Genomic DNA, 20714 nt, shown 5'->3' on the forward strand with positions numbered 1-20714 from the left:
GTTTCGATTCTTCCTGACTAATCTCTTAAACTTTAGCCTCCTCTTCTCCACTACTACATTGTGATCTAAGTCTGTATCTGCTCCTGGGTACGCCTTACAATCCAGTGTCTGATTTCGGACTCTTTGACTGACAATGATGTCATCTAACTGAAATCTTCCCGTATCACCCGACCTTTTCCAAGTATACCTCCTCCTCTTGTGATTCATGAGCAGCTATTACTTCCTGCAGTTTATTACAGAATTCAGTTAGGTTTACTCCTCTCTCATGCCTTGTCCCAAGCTCATATTCACCTGTGACCTTGTCTTCTACTTTTTCCCCTACAATTTCATTCCAGTCCCCCATGACTATTAGATTTTCATATCCCTCTCCGTATTGTATTACCCATTCAATATCCTCGTACAATTTCTCTATCTCTTCATCTTCAGCTTGCGACGTCGGCATGTATACCTGAACTATCGTTATCGGTGTTGATCACTGGACTGTTCACAGTAATACACTACCCCCCTATTCATAACAAATCCTACTCCCTTCATACCATTTTTCGCTATCCTTGGTATTACCCTATACTCATCTGACTAGAAATCCTTGTCTTCTTTACATTTCACTTCACTGACCCCTACTATATCTAGATTGAGTCTTTGCATTTTCCTTTTCAAATTTTCTATTTTCCCTAATACGTTTAAGCTTCTGATATTCCATGCCCCGATTCGTAGAACGTTATCCTTTTGTTGGTTGTTCATGCTTCTTCTCATGGTCTCCACCCCCCTTGGCAGTACCCTCGTGGAGATTCGATTAGGGGACTATTCCGGAATTTTTTTCCAATGGGGTGATAATTATGACACTTTTTCAATTACAGGCCACATGTCCTGTGGATACACGTTACGTGTCTTTAATGCAGTGGTTTCCATTGCCTTCTGCATCCTCATGCCGTTGATCATTGACGAGTATTCCGCCTTTAGGGGCGGTTTCCCACCCAAAGGACCAAAGAGTGCCTTGAGCACGTGCCCGCTTCTCCGTCCTCTTCGGCAAGGCCGTTGACAGAATGAGGGTGACTTCTTGTGCCAGAAGTCTTCGCCCGCCAATGTTGATTATTAATCAAAATTTAAGTGGTGGCAGGTTTCGGACCCGGGACCGAGGACCGCTAACGTATGCAGTGCTTCTTCGATAATATGATTTGACTGAATAAATTTCTGCGCGGCTTTAACTGCAGTATCATAAATTTTTAAATAAACCCGTCGTGAGCAAATTCGCCAATTTGTGAAGACACCACGTGTAGCCCTTACCTGTCTAGTGAGTGGAGATCTGTTATTGGATACTTTACTAAAATCAGTTGATTTGGCCTTGTAATATTTAAAAGAAGTAAATCATCACTCATCAAATTAATGGTTAAGGAGTGAGCACTAAATCAATGACGTCAATGAACTCACTTTGTTATTGGAAGTAATCAGGTTTCACAAGAAACAAATTTAAAACTGGAACACATGAACTAACTTGACAAAATTCTATAAAGGATCTGGAACGGTAATTCAAAGTAATGACTATCTGAGCAAAGCATGTACTATGACTATCTTGAGTTAGTACATAGAGATAGAAAATACTTCAGAAGGACATGAGAGTTCAGCAATATTTTGTGTTACAAGACCCTTTCGTACTCGAATTACAGGTGGACAACCAGTTAAAACTTGTTAGTCCTGAGGCTGCAAAATCTAAATGATTTACTCCCTCTCTCTGCCTACCACTGTACACTGGCCAATATGGTTGGATCTCTGTAAGAACAGTCGCATTTACTCCCGCTCCTACACTACGTGATCAAAAGTATCCGGACGCCCCAAAAACATACGTTTTTCATATTAGTGCATTGTGCTGCCATCTACTGCCAGGTACTCCATATCAGCTACCTCAGTAGTCATTAGACATCGTGAGAGAGAAGAATGGGGCGCTCCGCGGAACTCACAGATTTCTAACGTGGCCAGGTGATTGTCACTTGTGTCATATGTATGTACGCGAGATTTCCACACTCCTAAACATCCCTAGGTCCACTGTTTCCAATGCGATGTGAAGTGAAAACGTGAAGGGACACGTAAAGCACAAAAGCGTACAGGCCGACCTCGTGTGTTGACTGACAGACACCGCCGACAGTTGAAGAGGGTCGTAATGTGTAATAGGCAGACATCTATCCAGAACATCGCACAGAAATTGCAAACTGCATCAGGATCCACTGCAAGGATTATGACAGTTAGGCAGGAGGTGAGAAAACTTGGATTTCATAGTCGAGCGGCTGCTCATAAGCCACACATCACGCCGGTAAATGCCAAACGACGCCTCGCTTGGTGTAAGGAGCGTAAACAGTGGAAGAACTTTGTGTGGAGTGAAAAATCACGATACACCATTTGGCGATCCGACGGCAGGGTGTGGGTATGGCGAATGCCCAGTGAACCTCATCTGCCAGCGTGTGTAGTGCCAATAGTAAAATTCGGATGCGGTGGTGTTATTGTGTGGTCGTGTTTTTCATCGAGGAGGCTTGTACCCCTTGTTGTTTTGCGTGGCACTATCACAGCACAGGCCAACATTGATGGTTTGAGCACCTTCTTGCTTCCCACTGTTGAAGAGCAATTTCGGGGAGGCGATTGCATCTTTCAACACCATCTAGCCTGTGGCAGAGTGGTTACACGACAATAACATCCTCTAATGGACTGGCCTGCACAGAGTCCTGGCCTGAATCCTATAGAACACCAAGTTGTGTGTCTGAGTCTCGTGTCGTACAAAGAAGTCTCTTACTTCTTTACCTGTTCCACTTTCTAGGAAGTTAAACAGCCCGTGTTTTTCGGCGAGATTGGACTTCCTGCTGCTTTTCCTTGAAATAACAGTTCTTCTGATACTCAGGTCATTGTGACACACACCTCTCATGGGCAGCGCTTATTAGAAATAAAGTTTGTTGTCTTGTACATCCCTGAGATGTACTCTGCATTGTGTGCCTCCAGAGGTTTGACACCAGTGTGGTTTTATTTTCGTAATCCTGCTCAACGAAAAACTACTCTGGCTGCTTTCACCTGCTACGATTTTGTACAAGGAGGCGAGTGGCGATTCTGCAAATAATTTTTTTACCTGACTCCCTGAGGTTATATGGCCTACAGCGCATCCCTTTCCCTCAGTGTCGTCCTTCCTGCATCCGCAGTGGCCTCTAATTTAAGTAAGCTTGCAGTTTACAAATCTTTAACATAATGGCATCGTGCCATTCGAGGTGTACCCCACATCCGTGATCCAAAAAGAGATAAGGTCGGCTCTTAGCAGTACAAAAAAGTTAATCGGCGCGTTTTATAAAAAAAAAATGCCTTATAAACATGAATCCGAAACCACCTATTTTGAGAAGCCAATTTAAGGTTCACAAAATTTCCCATCCTATCCGTCTGATCGTTGACAGTACCAAAAGTGCATACCACAAACTAGCTAGGTTCCTACACCGTAAATTGAAAGAGAATTTTGTGTTTGAAAAAAACTTCTCCGTCAAAAATTCGGTAGACGTGGCCAACAAACTTAAAAACTTTAGCCTGTTCTGACATCACAAAACTTGTATCATTTGATATTAAAAATTTATATACTAATGTACCAGTTGAGCAGACGATGGGCATTATAGAAACCAATTTGCGATACCATAAAAAATTATCTGCCCCTGAGATCGATGAACTAATGGTTCTGTTACGAACCACCCTCAAGTACAATTATTTCTCTTTCAATAATAAAATATATTCGCAACCCTGTGGTCTAGCTATGGGCAGCCCGTTAGCTGGTATCATGTCAGATATTTTTATAAACTCAATGGAACAGAATTATCCAGTTTTGGCAAATAATATAAAATTCTATGCGAGATATTTAGATGACTTGCTGTTTGTGTTTGAAGGTTCCCATGAAGAGCTAGAACTATTATTTACCACTTTCAAAAACCTCCATGAAAAAATCAGTTTCACTATCTCGATCTGACTCTATCCATTATTGGCAACAAAATAGATTTCAAAATTTTTCGGAAAGGAACCTATTCCGACATCATCATCCCAGCTGATTCCACCCATCCTCAGGCCCATAAAATGGCATTTTTTCACTCGAGTATCCATCGAGCCCTTTACATTCCACTTTCGCCAGTCAACTTATAGAACGAATTAAAAGTCCTCGAAAACATCGCTCAGAATAATGGATATAATACCAGTATAGTGAGACAGGTGTTCAACAAAAAACACGAAAGAAGACTACCACCCTTTCCAGTTCAGGTACCCACAATCAACACCAGGCAACGATATACATATCAGTTCCCTTTATGGGTAACATATCCTATAAGGTAGGTCGTTTATTAAAAAACCTAGGGTATAAAGTTTCTTACTCTACCACCAACAACCTCAAAAAGAATTTAGTACATTCTCTGGATAAAGGTACTGATAAATCATCGCTGTCATGTGTGTATAAGATCAGGTGTGCTGAATGTCCTTCTTATTACATTGGCCAGACAGGAAGGGCCCTGTCTGTTAGGTTTAAAGAGCATCTGACGACAAAAAGCGATGATGGGACACGAGGATCTACATTTGCTGAACATCTGGTCCAAAAGGCGCATGCTCCCAAGCCTCATAAAACGCAGAGCTTTTGCATAATGAAGTCAAGGGATGCAGGCTAGACACCCTCGAAGAATTGCAAATTTTCAAACATCTTATTATTGATAGAGACAACTTACTTAATGATCAGTTGCAACTAACAAATATAAGTTATTTCGAAGGATTTCAGCCTTTACTCCAGTGGAGTTGACCCACAGTCCGCTTCGAGTGGCCGATGCTATTTTCCCTATCTGCTTTGTCCCTTTAATAGTGCGATTGTTCATGTGTGTCTTTGTATTTCGTAATATGCTTGGTAATGACACATAGTTGCTAAGGCGTTTTTATGTTAGACATTTTATGCTTAGACGCATGGTTTTCGACACTAATTTTTTAGTTACTGTAGCGGGGCTTCGCCCTCTTACTATAATATTTAAATGTAAAAAAAATTTTTTTACCTTGGCTTTGTAGTTTGTTCTCAGTTAAATTGTTTAATGTTGCCATACCAATAGATAGGTTGTCCATTTGTAAGACGGCTTTCAGTCACATTTTGTTTATATGTATATTTGCTCTAAAAAAATTTGAGACAGTTTGTCTCTCGCACCTGCGCTTGCGCTTGCGCTCGCGCATGCGCTTGGCCGCGGCCGAGCCTCGCCGCGGAATTGCTCGCGACGCCTAGTTTCCGTGCCGCTCACAGTTGGTCCTTATTTCTGGCCGGCGTAGCTTCGTCTACGTTCGCCTTAATGGTTTTAATTTTGACAGACATAACCTTATGATTATGCGTCTTTATTGTTTTAATTTTTAATCTGTGACATGGCCAGTGTTTGGCTCTCAAAATAATTTAATTTTTTGTAAGTATCACGATTTCTTTATTATTCAATCATTAGACTGATGATGCATTTCAGTGAGTAATATATGTCCGTATGTGGTTTAATTTATAGGTTCTGAAGAAGATTCCATTACTGGAATCGAAACCTAGGTAAACGAGTAAAAATTACCTTGCAACTGAAAGCTGTAAAAATTATTTATTGCTTGCAGTTTAGGCTACAGGAAATTTAAATCTAAGTAGGCATGTGTTGGTAATCATTAGCTCTAATTCATATTTCATTATACAGCGGGGATACATTTATTTCGATTTAATTTGATTCTCTCCTAAGGATTTTACGCAATTTACGGGACAGTCTGGTTATAGTGGTTGCGCTACATTATGGAGGTGGAGACGTGACTGGTCGCATTGCTATAGGCGTGCGAACAGCTCATGATTGAAGAGATCTGGGATTACGTACGTGTATGATTTGCGAAGATATTCCAGGAATTTGCAAGGACAAAGGTATTTTAGCAAGTGGTAGAGGACGTGTTAAGAGGAGGGGAAATGGATACAGTAGGTGAGGCATGGCGTTCTCGGATTTGTGAAGGTTGCAGAGAGATCCAGGCCGCGTTAGCAAAGGTGAGGAAATCTCGGATGAGCATTTGTAGGTATAGAGTATGCTGAATGCAATCTTCATGATGGCCTGCTAATAATTGTAATAGTTTTGGTCTATTGGGGCTTGTTGTTGGATAGTTAGTAGGCATCATAATATTCTGCGACAAAGGGTTTGTCTGCGGTGTTTTAGTGCTTTCATAAGATCTGAAGGTGGAAGTCAGGTAAGTACATGCAATGGGATATAACGTCGTATGATTATTGTCTGCATTTTGGCAGGATTGATGTTTTGGTACCAGAGTACCTGTCACTATTGGCTCCAATGCTCCTATATTTCTCTGTAATCTAAACATCTTCAACCAGGTTGTCTTCTGCCAGTTTTCCCATCGTTCTGTGGATAATCTGTGTTAGATTTTGGAACCAACTAAAAGTACAACACTTCTTTTGAACTGAAATACAATGGCACACTGAAAAGTAATGCCTCCGAATGTTTTATGAGAAAACTCTTTAAAGATTTTTAAATAAAACAAACGTCATTAACATTCTACCTCTTTATTCTCCATATCTACATCTTTATTTCTCAAGATAATCACCCTGGGGACGATCGTATTCCTCACAACGAGAGCCCGATTTGTCGATACTGTGACTGCAGAACGTGTGACATTGTTGATGGGGCCACAACTTCAAAGTCAAGTACTCGATGGTGTTCTTTAAGTACTGGAAACACTTTGAGCTCTGTCATACACACTGAGGTAAGCACTACAACTTCAGTACCAAACAGCTAAAGGAAACTAAGGGCATTTGCCTAAAATACAATCTCTTTTTAATCGAGATTTTCGTCAGCGTCTTTAAATTATTTCCTTTTTCATTTTACGGTGAATAATTTAAGTATTTACCTTGGTGTGGCTTACAAGGTGATTATCAATATAAATTTTTAGGAATAGGTTTAATTCGATTGATTGTTGTGTATCCCGTTCACAAGGGAAATATCAAAGTCCTGTTTGACAGAAGTGGTATTATGCTCTGCGGAAAACACTCTTGCTAATAGTATGCTGATACCATCATTGCTTATTTATTCTGAAGAATTTTTAATTTTTTTCTTGCTGATTTAATTGTAATGCGTTTTATGTGTCAGGTATTTTATTTATGTCAGTTATGTGGTCTAACGGCAAAAGTGGAGGTTAAAGTGCAGCAGCATAAGAGTTTACCCGTTGATTGCAATGAGTATCTCAGCTGAGCCCTGAAACATAATTTCTGGTTTTGTTATGCCGGCATTCAGCGTGCAAAGATTTTTTTTCCAGAGTCGCGGGGCTCGTATCACTGTGCACATACCCACCAATTATTTGACTTTGACATTGCTAACGAATGGTCATATAGTGCAGCCTTCACGACCAATATTTGTGTCCAGGGTGAATTTTGTTTTCTGTATCTCTCACAATAATGGCCCCCCATAGGGATATGGCTACAAGGCAGGGGAAGAAAACCAATGTGCACTCCGTGTGCATACCGGGCGGAGTCATTCCAGATGTGGCAAGGGTCCTTCCGGATGCCATGAAGGGTACAGGGTGCACCCATCTGCAGGTGGTCGCTCATGTCGGCACCAATGATGTGTATCGCTATGGGTCGGAGGAAATCCTCTCTGGCTTCCGGCGGCTATCTGATTTGGGTGAAGACTGCCGGTCTCGCTAGCGGGATGAAAGCAGAGCTCGCCATCTGCAGCATCGTCGACAGGACTGACTGCGGACCTTTGGTACAGAGCCGAGTGGAGGGTCTGAATCAGAGGCTGCGACGGTTCTGCGACCGTGTGGGCTGCAGATTCCTCGACTTGCGCCATAGGGTGGTGGGGTTTCGGGTTCCGCTGAATAGGTCAGGAGTCCACTATACCCAGCAGTCGGCTACACGGGTAGCAGGGGCTTTGTGGCGTTGACTGGGCGGTTTTTTAGGTTAGATGGCCTCGGGCAAGTACAGAAAGGACAACAGCCTCAAAGGACGCGGGGCAAAGTCAGGACATGCGGGGACCAAGCAGCAATCGGTATTGTAATTGTAAACTGTCGAAGCTGCGTTGGTAAAGTACCGGAACTTCAAGCGCTGATAGAAAGCACCGAAGCTGAAATCGTTATAGGTACGGAGAGCTGGCTGAAGCCAGAGATAAATTCTGCCGAAATTTTTACAAAGGCACAGACGATGTTTAGAAAGGATAGATTGCATGCAACCGGTATTAGTAGTAGTTTATCCTGTAGTGAAATAGATGTGGATACTTCCTGTGAATTATTATGGTTGGAGGTTATACTCAACAACCGAGCTAGGTTAATAATTGGCTCTTTTTACCGACCTCCCGACTCAGCAGCATTAGTGGCAGAACAACTGAGAGAAGATCTGGAATACATTTCACATAAATTTCCTCAGCATGTTATAGTTTTAGGTGGAGATTTCAATTTACCAGATATAGACTGAGACACTCAGATCTTTAGGACAGGTGGTAGGGACAGAGTATCGAGTGACATTATACTGTGTGCACTATCCGAAAGATACCTCGATCAATTAAACAGAGAACCGACTCGTGGAGATAACATCTTTGACCTACTGATAACAAACAGACCCGAACTTTTCGACTCTGTAAGCGCAGAACAGAGAATCAGTGATCATAAGGCCGTTGCAGCATCCCTGAATATGGAAGTAAATAGGAATATAAAAAGAGGAAGGAAGGTTTATCTGTTTAGCAAGAGTAATAGGAGGCAGATTTCAGACTACCTTACAGATCAAAACGAAACTTTCTGTTCCGACACTGACAATGTTGAGTGTTTATGGAAAAAGTTCTAGGCAATCGTAAAATGCGTTTTAGACAGGTACGTGCCGAGTAAAACTGTGAGGGACGGGAAAAACCCACCGTGGTTCAACAACAAAGTTAGGAAACTACTGCGAAAGCAAAGGGAGCTTCACTGCAAGTTTAAACGCAGCCAAAACCTCTCAGACTAACAGAAGCTAAATGATGTCAAAGTTAGCGTAAGGAGGGTTATGCGTGAAGCGTTCAGTGAATTCTAAAGTAAAATTCTGTGTACCGACTTGACAGAAAATCCTAGGAAGTTCTGGTCTTACGTTAAATCAGTAAGTGGCTCGAAAAAGCATATCCAGACACTCTGGGATTATGATGGCATTGAAACAGAGGATGACACGCGTAAAGCTGAAATACTAAACACCTATTTCCAAAGCTGTTTCACAGAGGAAGACCGCACTGCAGTTCATTCTCTAAATCCTCGCACGAACGAAAAAATGACTGTCATCGAAATAAGTGTCCAAGGAATAGAAAAGCAAGTGAAATCACTCAACAGAGGTAAGTCCACTAGACCTGACGGGATACCGATTCGATTCTACACAGAGTACGCCAGAGAACTTGCCCCTCTTCTAACAGCCGTGTACTGCAAGTCTCTAGAGGAACGGAAGGTTCTAAATGATTGGGAAAGAGCACATGTAGTCCCAGTTTTCAAAAAGGGTGGTCGAGCAGATACGGAAAACTATAGGCCTATATCTCTGACATCGATCTGTTGTAGAATTTTAGAACATGTTTTTTTCTCACGTATCATGTCATTTCTGGAAACCCAGAATCTACTCTGTAGGAATCAACATGGATTCCGGAAACAGCGATCGTGTGAGACCCAACTCGCTTTATTTGTTTATGAGACCCAGAAAATATTAGATACAGGCTCCCAGGTAGATGCTATTTTTCTTGACTTCCGGAAGGCGTTCGATACAGTTCCGCACTGTCGCCTGATAAACAAAGTAAGAGTCAACGGAATATCAGACCAGCTGTGTGGCTGGATTAAAGAGTTTTTAGCAAACAGAACACAACATGTTGTTCTCAATGGATAGACGTCTACAGACGTTAAAGTAACCTCTGGCGTATCACAGGGGAGTGTTATGGGACCATTGCTTTTCACAATATATATAAATGACCTAGTAGATAGTGTCGGAAGTTCCATGCGGCTTTTCGCGGATGATGCTGCAGTATACAGAGAAGTTGCAGCATTAGAAAATTGCAGCGAAATGCAGGAAGATCTGTAGTGGATAGGCACTTGGTGCATGGAGTGGCAACTGACCCTTAACATAGACAATGTAATGTACTGCGAATACATAGAAAGAAGGTTCCTTAATTGTATGATTATATGATAGCGGAACAAACACTGGTAGAAGTTACTTCTGTAAAATATCTGGGAATATGGATACGGAACGATTTGAAGTGGAATGATCATATAAAATTAATTGTTGGTAAGGCGGGTGCCAGGTTGAGATTCATTGGGAGAGTCCTTAGAAAATGTAGTCCATCAACAAAGGAGGTGACTTACAAAACACTCGTTCGGCCTATACTTCAGTATTGCTCATCAGTGTGGGATCCGTACCAGGTCGGGTTGACAGAGGGGATAGAGAAGATCCAAAGAAGGGCGGCGCGTTTCGTCACTGGGTTATTTGGTAAGCGTGATAGCGTAACGGAGATGTTTAGCAAACTCAAGTAGCAGACTCTGCAAGAGAGGCACTCTGCATCTCGGTGTAGCTTGCTGTCCAGGTTTCGAGAGGGTGCGTTTCTGGATGAGGTATCTAATATATTGCTTCCCCTTACTTATACCTCCCGAGGAGATCACGAATGACAGTGGCACGTAAAGCGCCCTCCGCCACACACCGTTGTGTGGCTTGCGGAGTATAAATGTAGATGTAGAACATTCAGGAATTGAATCTGGCTTAAAACGACAGTGAATGGCATCTCTGTTCTGCATCGTTTTATGCAGTTCGGTTTTTAGTCACAGAGATACAGAGCCAGGCTATGGCTAAGCCGTGTCTCCGCAATATCCTTTCTTCCAGGAGTGCTAGTTCTGCAAGGTTCGCAGAAGAACTTCTGTGAAGTTTGGAAGGTAGGAGACGAGGTACTGGCAGAATTAAAGCTGTGAGGATGGATCGTGAGTTGTGCTTGGGTAGCTCAGTTGGTAGAGCACTTTCCCAGGAAAGGCAAAGATTCCGAGTTCGAGTCTCGGTCTGGTACACAGTTTTAACCTACCAGAATGTTTCATATCAGCGCACACTCGGCTGCAGAGTGGAAATCTCATTTTGGTATATATTATCGTTGCTCATTTGGGGGTAATAATTATTATATTTCTATCTCGGCGAATTGTTGCTTTATTTCTGTTATCAGCTGATTTCTTCATTCATTCTTTGTCTTACCGCTCTCCAAGTTTTTAATTTTCTTATGCACTCCCTTGTCGTAACCTATAGTTTAATAAAGAAGGTACATGCCCATTCTCGCTCAGCTCCCAGCCAAACTCCACAGTACACTCAACCTGCACCACAAAGATCAAAGGGTGAAATGCAAACGGAAAGAAAATAAGCAACTAGTAATTAGCTATAGATTTGTCTTTGAGTCACATTTTGAACAAAGAAGCTGCAGACAGTCTGTCTAAATTTGCGTTTCAGTTTTCGGGGGCCTAATGGAAATCCCCGCTGTTCATACCAGCCATTGTCTGCTGTGTAGGCGTCCATCTTAATACTCCCCAGAGAGACAGTAACGTTCTCCACTTGTCCCGGAAATGGAACACAGAGCCAGCAGTGACAAACGCTAGCGGGTGACGCTGCCAGAAAGGTGATTACATTCGGTATTGTCCCGGAGTGGTACCTGATTGCCACTCCGCCGGTGCCTGTTTGTACTGAGCAGAAATGCCAGCAGTGCAAAATCGTCGGATGAATGGGAGGCAACATTTATTGCACTCCACTTCCAGCTAGCTGTCGATTTCGCGCTGCTGGTTTTTGTGTTCAGTACAAAATATCTTTAAGATTTCAAGGTAAAAGATATAAAAAGTGGTTGTTAGCTTGAATATTAGCTTTAAAAACTCGGAGAATAACCATTTCTAAATTTACCTTTAATATAAAGTTGTCCTCGTACGCTTAATTGGTGTGAACAACCTTGTACTTTCTTGCTCACGGCCTCATTGAACGTGGTATGCCCCAGAACTGTGAACCGACTCATCCAGCAAGTAGCAGGGAGATCTACACATACAAATAAACTTTTTGACTTAAAATCACACAGAACGTCCACCACATCGGCCAGTATAAAAGTTTTTATTTTATATTCATATTCGAACACAGATCAGTTTCAGTTGGATTCATAATTGCGGTTATTAAGTATAGGTCTAACATGATTAAGCGTATTCTTTATGTCATGAAAAAGTATTATACACCAAGTGAAGCTGATAACATTTGGACATCTTGAGGATAAATGCGTCCGAAACAGACTGTGAAGTGCAGACTGTTTTGTGTGAGACAGGGTGGTTGGACTTCATTTTCCTTCTCTTATTAAACGTCTGTGGCACAGAAAAAAAAATCTTTTAGTGATAGCGTCATCCAATTCACAATGACATAAGGAGTTCTTCTACATAGTATAAACCCACAAGGAATTGCACTCTTTTGTTTCGAACATAATCAGATTGAATTCCCTTGTCCAAAGCTTTCTATAGAAATTTACATTAAATGAATCTCGGAAGAGACACTGAAGGTATTCCTCGTTAAGTGTTAATTAACTTTTGATTTTGTTGCTCGGGAACGCCGTTTTCGAGATATGAGAAAAATATATTAAATTAACATTGCACAGTCACTTTGGGAATCGAATGATTAAGGAGGTTAAAAGGTACTTCATATGCGATTTGCACATATCGCATAGTACGTGAAACAAAACCGTGAGAAACATGGAGGTACTTAATCAGCTTCGATCACATTTATTAAATTGGTCGTCTGTCTTTAGAGTAGCCAACACATCCCACATACATTGCGAAACAAAACGGGACTTTTATAATAAAAGTAAAGAAATGGGAAGGAAACCTTTAAGACCAGTACGATATTTAGTCAAATGCCGAATAATAAATAAAGTTTGGCAGATAGATAGCACATAAAAAAAGGAAACTCTTTGGCAAAGTAGAATAAAATGAAAAATACAGGAGGAAGCATAACAATAAGCGACTTTCACATGTGGACAAAATTACAGGCTCCATTAGGAAATGTAGTACTTCTTTATACAGGGTGTTTAAAAAATAATGACCTGATTTCATAACTCCATGTTTGTTGATAAGAAACATACTACAAACATGGGCTGAATTGCAAAATACTCACAAAATCAGATAGTTGTAGCTATGATATTGCAAATGCTTTATTTGTCCACCAGCAACAGCACGAACAACATCTAGACGATAGCTAAATTCGTCATAAACTTCAGACAATGTATCTGCTTTTACAGAAGTTGTGGCTGTTGTTGCTCTGTTCTTCATTGCTTCTACGTCACAAGGTACAGGAGAGATGAACACACTTTCCTTCACATATCCCCAGAAGAAAAAAATCGTATGGGGTCATGAAGAAGTGTACGGTCCCTTCTTTCTTTAGGAAAACACAGTGAGTGAAATGAGCTATCTTCAGATACTGCAGAAATGGCTTTCTTCCACAGCTTCAGGAGGACTCTGATGACTTCATTTACCAACCGGATGGAGCTCCACCACACTGGCACAACAACGTAATTCTGTTTCTCAATGGCACTCTGTCTCTATGCTGGAGAGGACGCGCAGGACCCCAAGATACTGTGAGAGGTAGCCATTATCTTTGGCAATGACAACTCTCACTGATATTTCTCATAATGTAACAATATTTCATGCAAATTGATCGTCATGCTCTTATGAGAACACGAGTTTGATCGTAATATTATCATTTTTTGTTCGTAGTAATATCATTTAATTTACTTAGCACAGACTTACTGTCGGTGTCTGCAAACCAACAGCAAGTTATAAAAGAATGACCAGGGGAATCGAACTGTTTTTATTGAATGAATAAGTTAAGAATACCCACTGTTTCCTATATTTCCTTATCCTATTGAGTCCACAACTGGAGGGAGAAAGAAATGAATCTACGAAAATAATTGCGGGAAGAATGTTTGGGGACAGAATAAGGATCGAACGGTATTTAGCGATTGTGGGTGTACGATAGGGAACAACTAGTCGGTAGGCAGCGAATATAGAAGCTCTGAAACTTTAGCCTTATGCTGTAGCGAGGTGTAGGAATGTTGGATAGTCTGAAAAACTTACATTTCAGTCATTAGGAGAAAAAGCGCGGGATCCTTCTCATTGTGTAGAAGGGAGGTTTGACCGGTAACTTTAAACTGGGGAAATTCTGAGTTGATGATTGGTTGGGAGCCGCCCCCATCATGAGCGGTCAGGCGAACAAGACGGTAGCGTGGGTCCGAGTCAAGGACTGCTGCTGAAGACTTGGACGAGAGAGGACACTTTTCTGAGATGGGTCGAGCCATGGTCGATTTGAGTGCGGGAAATGTGCTATGTTTGTGATTAATGGTTTCACATTTGGTGAAAAACCTTTTTTTTTGCAGCTAGACGCAAAGTAATATTAATATTTTGGGGGAACGAAAATTACTTAGGAAGGTAATGTGCAGTAGTGTTGTTGTTATGTGGTCTTCAGTCCTGAGACTGGTCTGATGCAGCTCTCCATGCTACTCTATCCTGTGCAAGCTTCTTCATCTCCCAGTATTTACTGCAACCTACATCCTTCTGAATCTGCTTAGTGTATTCATCTCTTGGTCTCCCTCTACGATTTTTAACCTCCACGCTGCCCTCCAATACTAAATTGGTGATCCCTCGATGTCTCAGGACATGTCCTACCAACCGATCCCTTTTTCTAGTCAAGTTGTGCCACAAGCTCCTCCTCTCTCCAATTCTATTCAGTACCTCCTCATTAGTTATGTGATCTACCCATCTAATCTTCAGCATTGCTCTGTAGCACCACATTTCGAAAGCTTCTATTCTCTTCTTGTCTAAACTATTTATCGTCCACGTTTCACTTCCATACATGGCTACACTCCATACAAATACTTTCAGAAACGACTTCCTAACATTTAAATCTATACTCGATGTTAACAAATTTCTCTTCTTCAGAAACGTTTTCCTTGCCATTGCCAGTCTACATTTTATATCCTCTCTACTTCGACCATCATCAGTTATTTTGCTCCCCAAATAGCAAATCTCATTTACTACTTTATGCGTCTCATTTCCTAATCTAATTCCCTCAGCATCACCCGACTTAATTCGACTACATTCCATTATCCTCGTTTTGCTTTTGTGGATGTTCATCTTATACCCTCTTTTCAAGACACTGTCCATTCCGTTCAACTGCTCTTCCAAGTCCTTTGCTGTCTCTGACAGAATTACAAAGTCATCGGCAAACCTCAAAGTTTTTATTTCTTCTCCATGGATTTTAATACCTACTCTTTTGTTTCCTTTATTGCTTGCTCAATATTCAGATTGAATAACATCGGGGATAGGCTACAACCCTGTCTCACTCCCTTCCCAACCACTGCTTCCCTTTCATACCCCTCGACTCTTATAACGTGATGGCTGGGTGTTGTGTGCTGTCCTTAGGTTAGTTAGGTTTAAGTAGTTCTAAGTTCTAGGGGACTGATGACCGTAGCAGTTAAGTCCCATAGTGCTCAGAGCCATTTGAACCATTTGACTCTTATAACTGCCATCTGGTTTCTGTACAAATTGTAAATAGCCGTTCGCTCCCTGTATTTTATCGCTGCCACCTTTAGAATTTGAAAGAGAGTATTCCAATCAACATTGTCAAAAGCTTTCTCTAAGTCTACAAATGCTAGAAACGTAGGTTTGCCTTTCCTTAATCTTTCTTCTAAGATAAGTCGTAGGGTCAGTATTCCCTCACGTGTTCCAACATTTCTACTGAATCCAAATTGATCTTCCCCGAGATTGGCTTCTATCAGTTTTTCCATTCGTCTGTAAAGAATTCGCGTTAGTATTTTGCAGCTGTGACTTATTAAACTGATAGTTCGGTAATTTTCACATCTGTCAACACCTGGTTTCTTTGGGATCGGAATTATTATATTCTTCTTGAAGTCTGATGGTATTTCGCCTGTCTCATACATCTTGCTCACCAGATGGTAGAGTTTTGTCAGGACTGGCTCCCCCAAGGCTGTCAGTAGTTCTAATGGAATGTTGTCTACTCCCAGGGCCTTGTTTCGACTCAGGTCTTTCAGTGCTCTGTCAAACTCTTCACGCAGTATCGTATCTCCCATTTCATCTTCATCTACATCCTCTTCCGTTTCCATAATATTGTCCTCAAGTACATCGCCCTTGTATAGACACTCTATATACTCCTTCCACCTTTCTGCTTTCCCTTCTTTGCTTAGAACTGGGTTTCCATCAAAGCTCTTGATATTCTTGCAAGTGGTTCTCTTATCTCCAAAGGTCTCTTTAGTTTTCCTGTAGGCAGTATCTATCTTACCCCTAGTGAGATAAGCCTCTACATCCTTACATTTGTCCTCTAGCCATGCCTGCTTAGCCATTTTGCACTTCCTGTCAATCTCATTTTTGAGACGTTTGTATTCCGTTTTGCCTGCTTCATTTACTGCGTTTTTATATTTTCTCCTTTCATCAATTAAATTCAGTATTTCTTCTGTTACCCAAGGGTTTCTACCAGCCCTCGTCTTTTTACCTATTTGATCCTCCGCTGCCTTCACTATTTCATCCCTCAAAGCTACCCATTCCTCTTCCACTGTATTTCTTTCCCCCATTCCTGTCAATTGTTCCCTTATGCTCTCCCTCAAACTCTGTACAACCTCTGGTTCTTTCAGTTTATCCAGGTCCCATCTCCTTAAATTCCCACCTTTTTGTAGTTTCTTCAGTTTTAATCTACAGTTCATAATCAATAGATTGTGGTCAGAGTCCACATCTGCCCCCGGAAATGTCTTACAATTTAAAACCTGGTTCCTAAATCTCTGTCTTACCATTATATAATCTATCTGATACCTTTTAGTATCTCCAGGATTCTTCCATGTATACAACCTTCATTCATGATTCTTTAACCAAGTGTTAGCTATGATTAAGTTATTCTCTGCACAAAATTCTACCAGGCGGCTTCCTCTTTCATATCTCTCCCCCAATCCATATTCACCTACTATGTTTCCTTCACTCCCTTTTCCTACTCTCGAATTCCAGTCACCCATGACTATTAAATTTTCATCTCCCTTCACTACCTGAATAATTTCTTTTATCTCATCATACATTTCATCAATTTCTTCATCATTTGCAGAGCTAGTTGGCATATAAACTTGTACTACTGTTGTAGGCGTGGGCTTCGTGTCTATCTTGGCCACAATAATGCGTTCACTATGCTGTTTGTAGTAGCTTACTCGTAATCCTATTTTTTTATTCATTATTAAACCTACTCCTGCATTACCCCGATTTGATTTTGTGTTTATAACCCTGTATTCACCTGACCAAAAGTCTTGTTCCTCCTGCCACCGAACTTCACTAATTCCCACTATATCTAACTTTAACCTATCCATTTCCCTTTTTAGATTTTCTAACCTACCTGCCCGATTAAGGGATCTGACATTCCACGCTCCGATCCGTAGAACACCAGTTTTCTGTCTCCTGATAACGATGTCCTCTTGAGTAGTCCCCGCCCGGAGATCCGAATGGGGGACTATTTTACCTCCGGAATATTTTACCCAAGAGGACGCCATCATCATTTAATCATACAGTAAAGCTGCATGTCCTCGGGAAAAATTACGGCTGTAGTTTCCCCTTGCTTTCAGCCGTTCGCAGTACCAGAACAGCAAGGCCATTTTGGTTAGTGTTACAAGGCAAGATCAGTCAATCATTCAGACTGTTGCCCCTGCAACTACTGAAAAGGCTGCTGCCCCTCTTCAGGAACCACACGTTTGTCTGGCCTCTCAACAGATACCCCTCCGCTGTGGTGCACCTACGGTATGGCTATCTGTATCGTTGAGGCACGCAAGCCTCCCCACCAACGAGAAGGTCCATGGTTCATGGGGGGGGGGGGGGGGGGGGGGGCGTAGTAGGTGATGTAAAATTGTTGCTTGCCTTTGTGATAGTAGTTTTCAACTTTGGGGTTTTATAACAATTTCACGGCGAATAATTTAATCAAATATGTTTCAGCAAGCAAGTTCATTAGGAAAAATGAAGTATTTAAGTGCGTGTGGCAATTTATTTAGTTTTACGCCTGGAACTTGCCACGTGGGGCTTATCAAGAATTTTATAACTAATGGATGCACGAGTGCTAGGGACCTATAGCATGCAAGTAGGAAGTGTGCTATTACATGAAATATGCGTGTGAAATTAAGTACTGTTATAAATTTTCAATTTTCTTACATATCTACAGTCTTGAAAGATTTAGTAACGTGGATCTTTTGTTAAGGACATGTAGTATCTCGTGTGAAAGCGTGTGTCGAATTTTAGCAAACCGATGATAATGCTTGCTCATTCATATTTATTGGAATGTAGAGTCACGTGGGGAGATTTACTGAATAATTAAAATTGCAAAGCGGGGAAAGAGATTAGTTCATCTTGAGTGTGTGTAATTTTTATGTGTAATTTTGGAAGCGTATTCGTATTTTAGTGGGTGCATTTGTGTCGGGAATAGGCAGCAGTACAATAGTGGCTATTAAATTGAATGATCAAGTAGGCGCGGAAGTTATAGGTAATAATTTTGGTTTTCGATAAAATAATTTTGAGTAGAGGTAGTTACTGTATGGTGAATATCGGACTGCTAATGGCTCGATCCTTACGTTTCGCCTGTGCATATGTTGGTGTAGTAATTGTGGGTCCATGTTGATTAATGGATACAGTTGTGGCATATCCTTTTCTTCCGATCCAAAAGTGGGCACTTGTGGTAATAAGAGATAACAGTCCGTAGGAGACCATATTTTATTAAAAATTCAGATGCGTTAACGATAAATAAAGACACAAAGTCAATGCGTTAAATTTTCCATTGTTAATAGGAACGTCAGATCCGTGTAAATTACATTGTGGAATCGGATGCAAATTTCATGCTGTGTAAAGATCAGCCACCTTAATATTTGTTTAAAGAAGTGAGTTTTTTGTTCTTATAATAATCTGAAATGCTTAATGAATAAACCAATTTGTTCTAAAAAAATTCAAATTTGATTCGGAACATTCTTTCTATAAGAATAGACAGAAGTTTCATTATTTTGTTTTATTATCAGTTAAAAAAAAGAAATTTTATTTAATAATTTTACTAAATGTATGAATTTCAATCATTGGGCCAAGCAGAATTGACATAGCTTTCAAGTTAGGGCATTTATGCAAAGGTCCTACAAAAAGATCCGTTGCGCATAGTGTAAAACTGAAGCAGTCGTGGGTACCTTGCAACTGCCCTGCATTCTTGCCCTCCAGGATCGCCTGACATTACCCCATGCAATTTTGTGGGAATATTGAAGGAAATTATGCTCATCTCCCCTCTGCCTCGTGACAAAGAAAAAATGAAGAAGAGAATATAGCCGCCATAACTTCTGTAAAAAGAGATACACTGTGTGAAGTTTGTGACAGAATTAGCTATCGTGTAAATATTGTTCGTGCTGCTGCTGGTGGACACATACTGCCTATAAGATTTTTTGAGTATTTTGCAATAAATTTCACGTTTGTTGTATGATCAATGCGTACGAAGTTTTGAAATCAAGTCATTCTTTTTGAAACGCTCTGTCTGGTCTAACAATGAATATGGTCGGAATATTTGGCCAGTAGAGCCTTCATCTAATTCTTGAATTGAAAATCCGTAGCAGCCTGGTTTACGGACATGGAAAGGTAATTGCAAGAGCTGAGGATCTCATATAATAACGTTATGAAAGGTGAACAAAGTTTACGGTCGATAATTCCCAGCGAAACCTCTGGACGTAAAATGTATACGTTAAAAAGTTTACGGAATCGCTGGAGATGAATACAAGAATACTGTAATTACATTAAACCACAAGGAAAAAAGTGACTGAAAAGTTGTGGTTGATTTCTGGGCGGACCATTACAATACTAGACATGAAGTAAATACAGGATGGAGAGAAACTGTGTCATAAAATTTTAACCCTGGATAGGTGATGCCAGTAGGAACCAAAATTACTAACGTTGTGTAGGTCGACAACGCACCATTTTTAAACTACGGAAACTTGACGCCGTGGGATTGCCCTGTTGTCGTTCGTCGGTTGACGGGAGCGTTAGGTTGTCTGCTCACGCATACAAACCTCCCTCGCCCCGTGACTGCTCCAGCGTAATACGCATATGTGTCGAATAGGTCTTGCTGTTTGTCTCCACCTCACGTCAGAGGCATTCACACGTAGGTTTCTCTTCGGAGCACACACACGTCACCTGCGATTTAGTCATACAGTATGCATGGCGACACGGTATTCGTTTGAAGAACAGCGAGATATAGTTTTCGTTTATGGATTATCTGACGGTTATGCTCATGAAGCTCGACGGTTGTATGAGGAACGATACCCAGCAAGACGCCACCCACACCCGCAAACGTTTACAGCAATTCATCGGCGACATGACGAAACAAGATCATTAGCGGGGTATCATGGTGGTGTTGGAAGACCTCGAACACGACGGGACGCTGCATATGAAGAGACTGTTCTCGAGCGCTTCGAGGAAGCACCTACGACAAGCACTCGAGCGTATGGACACGACATGGGAATCACTCATCGCTTAGCCTGGAAGGTTTTGAGGAATGACGGCCAGCATCCATTTAGTTTCCACCCTGTCCAAAACCTAAATCCTGTGGCGGACTATGAACACAGGCTAGGGTTTAGCAGGTTGTATGTGCGACGTGTTGCACGATACGCCATTGTGTTGTTTACCGAAGAGTG

The sequence above is a fragment of the Schistocerca nitens genome, chromosome 7 (genome assembly GCF_023898315.1).
Source record: "Schistocerca nitens isolate TAMUIC-IGC-003100 chromosome 7, iqSchNite1.1, whole genome shotgun sequence".
NCBI classification, from domain to species: Eukaryota; Metazoa; Arthropoda; class Insecta; order Orthoptera; family Acrididae; genus Schistocerca; species Schistocerca nitens.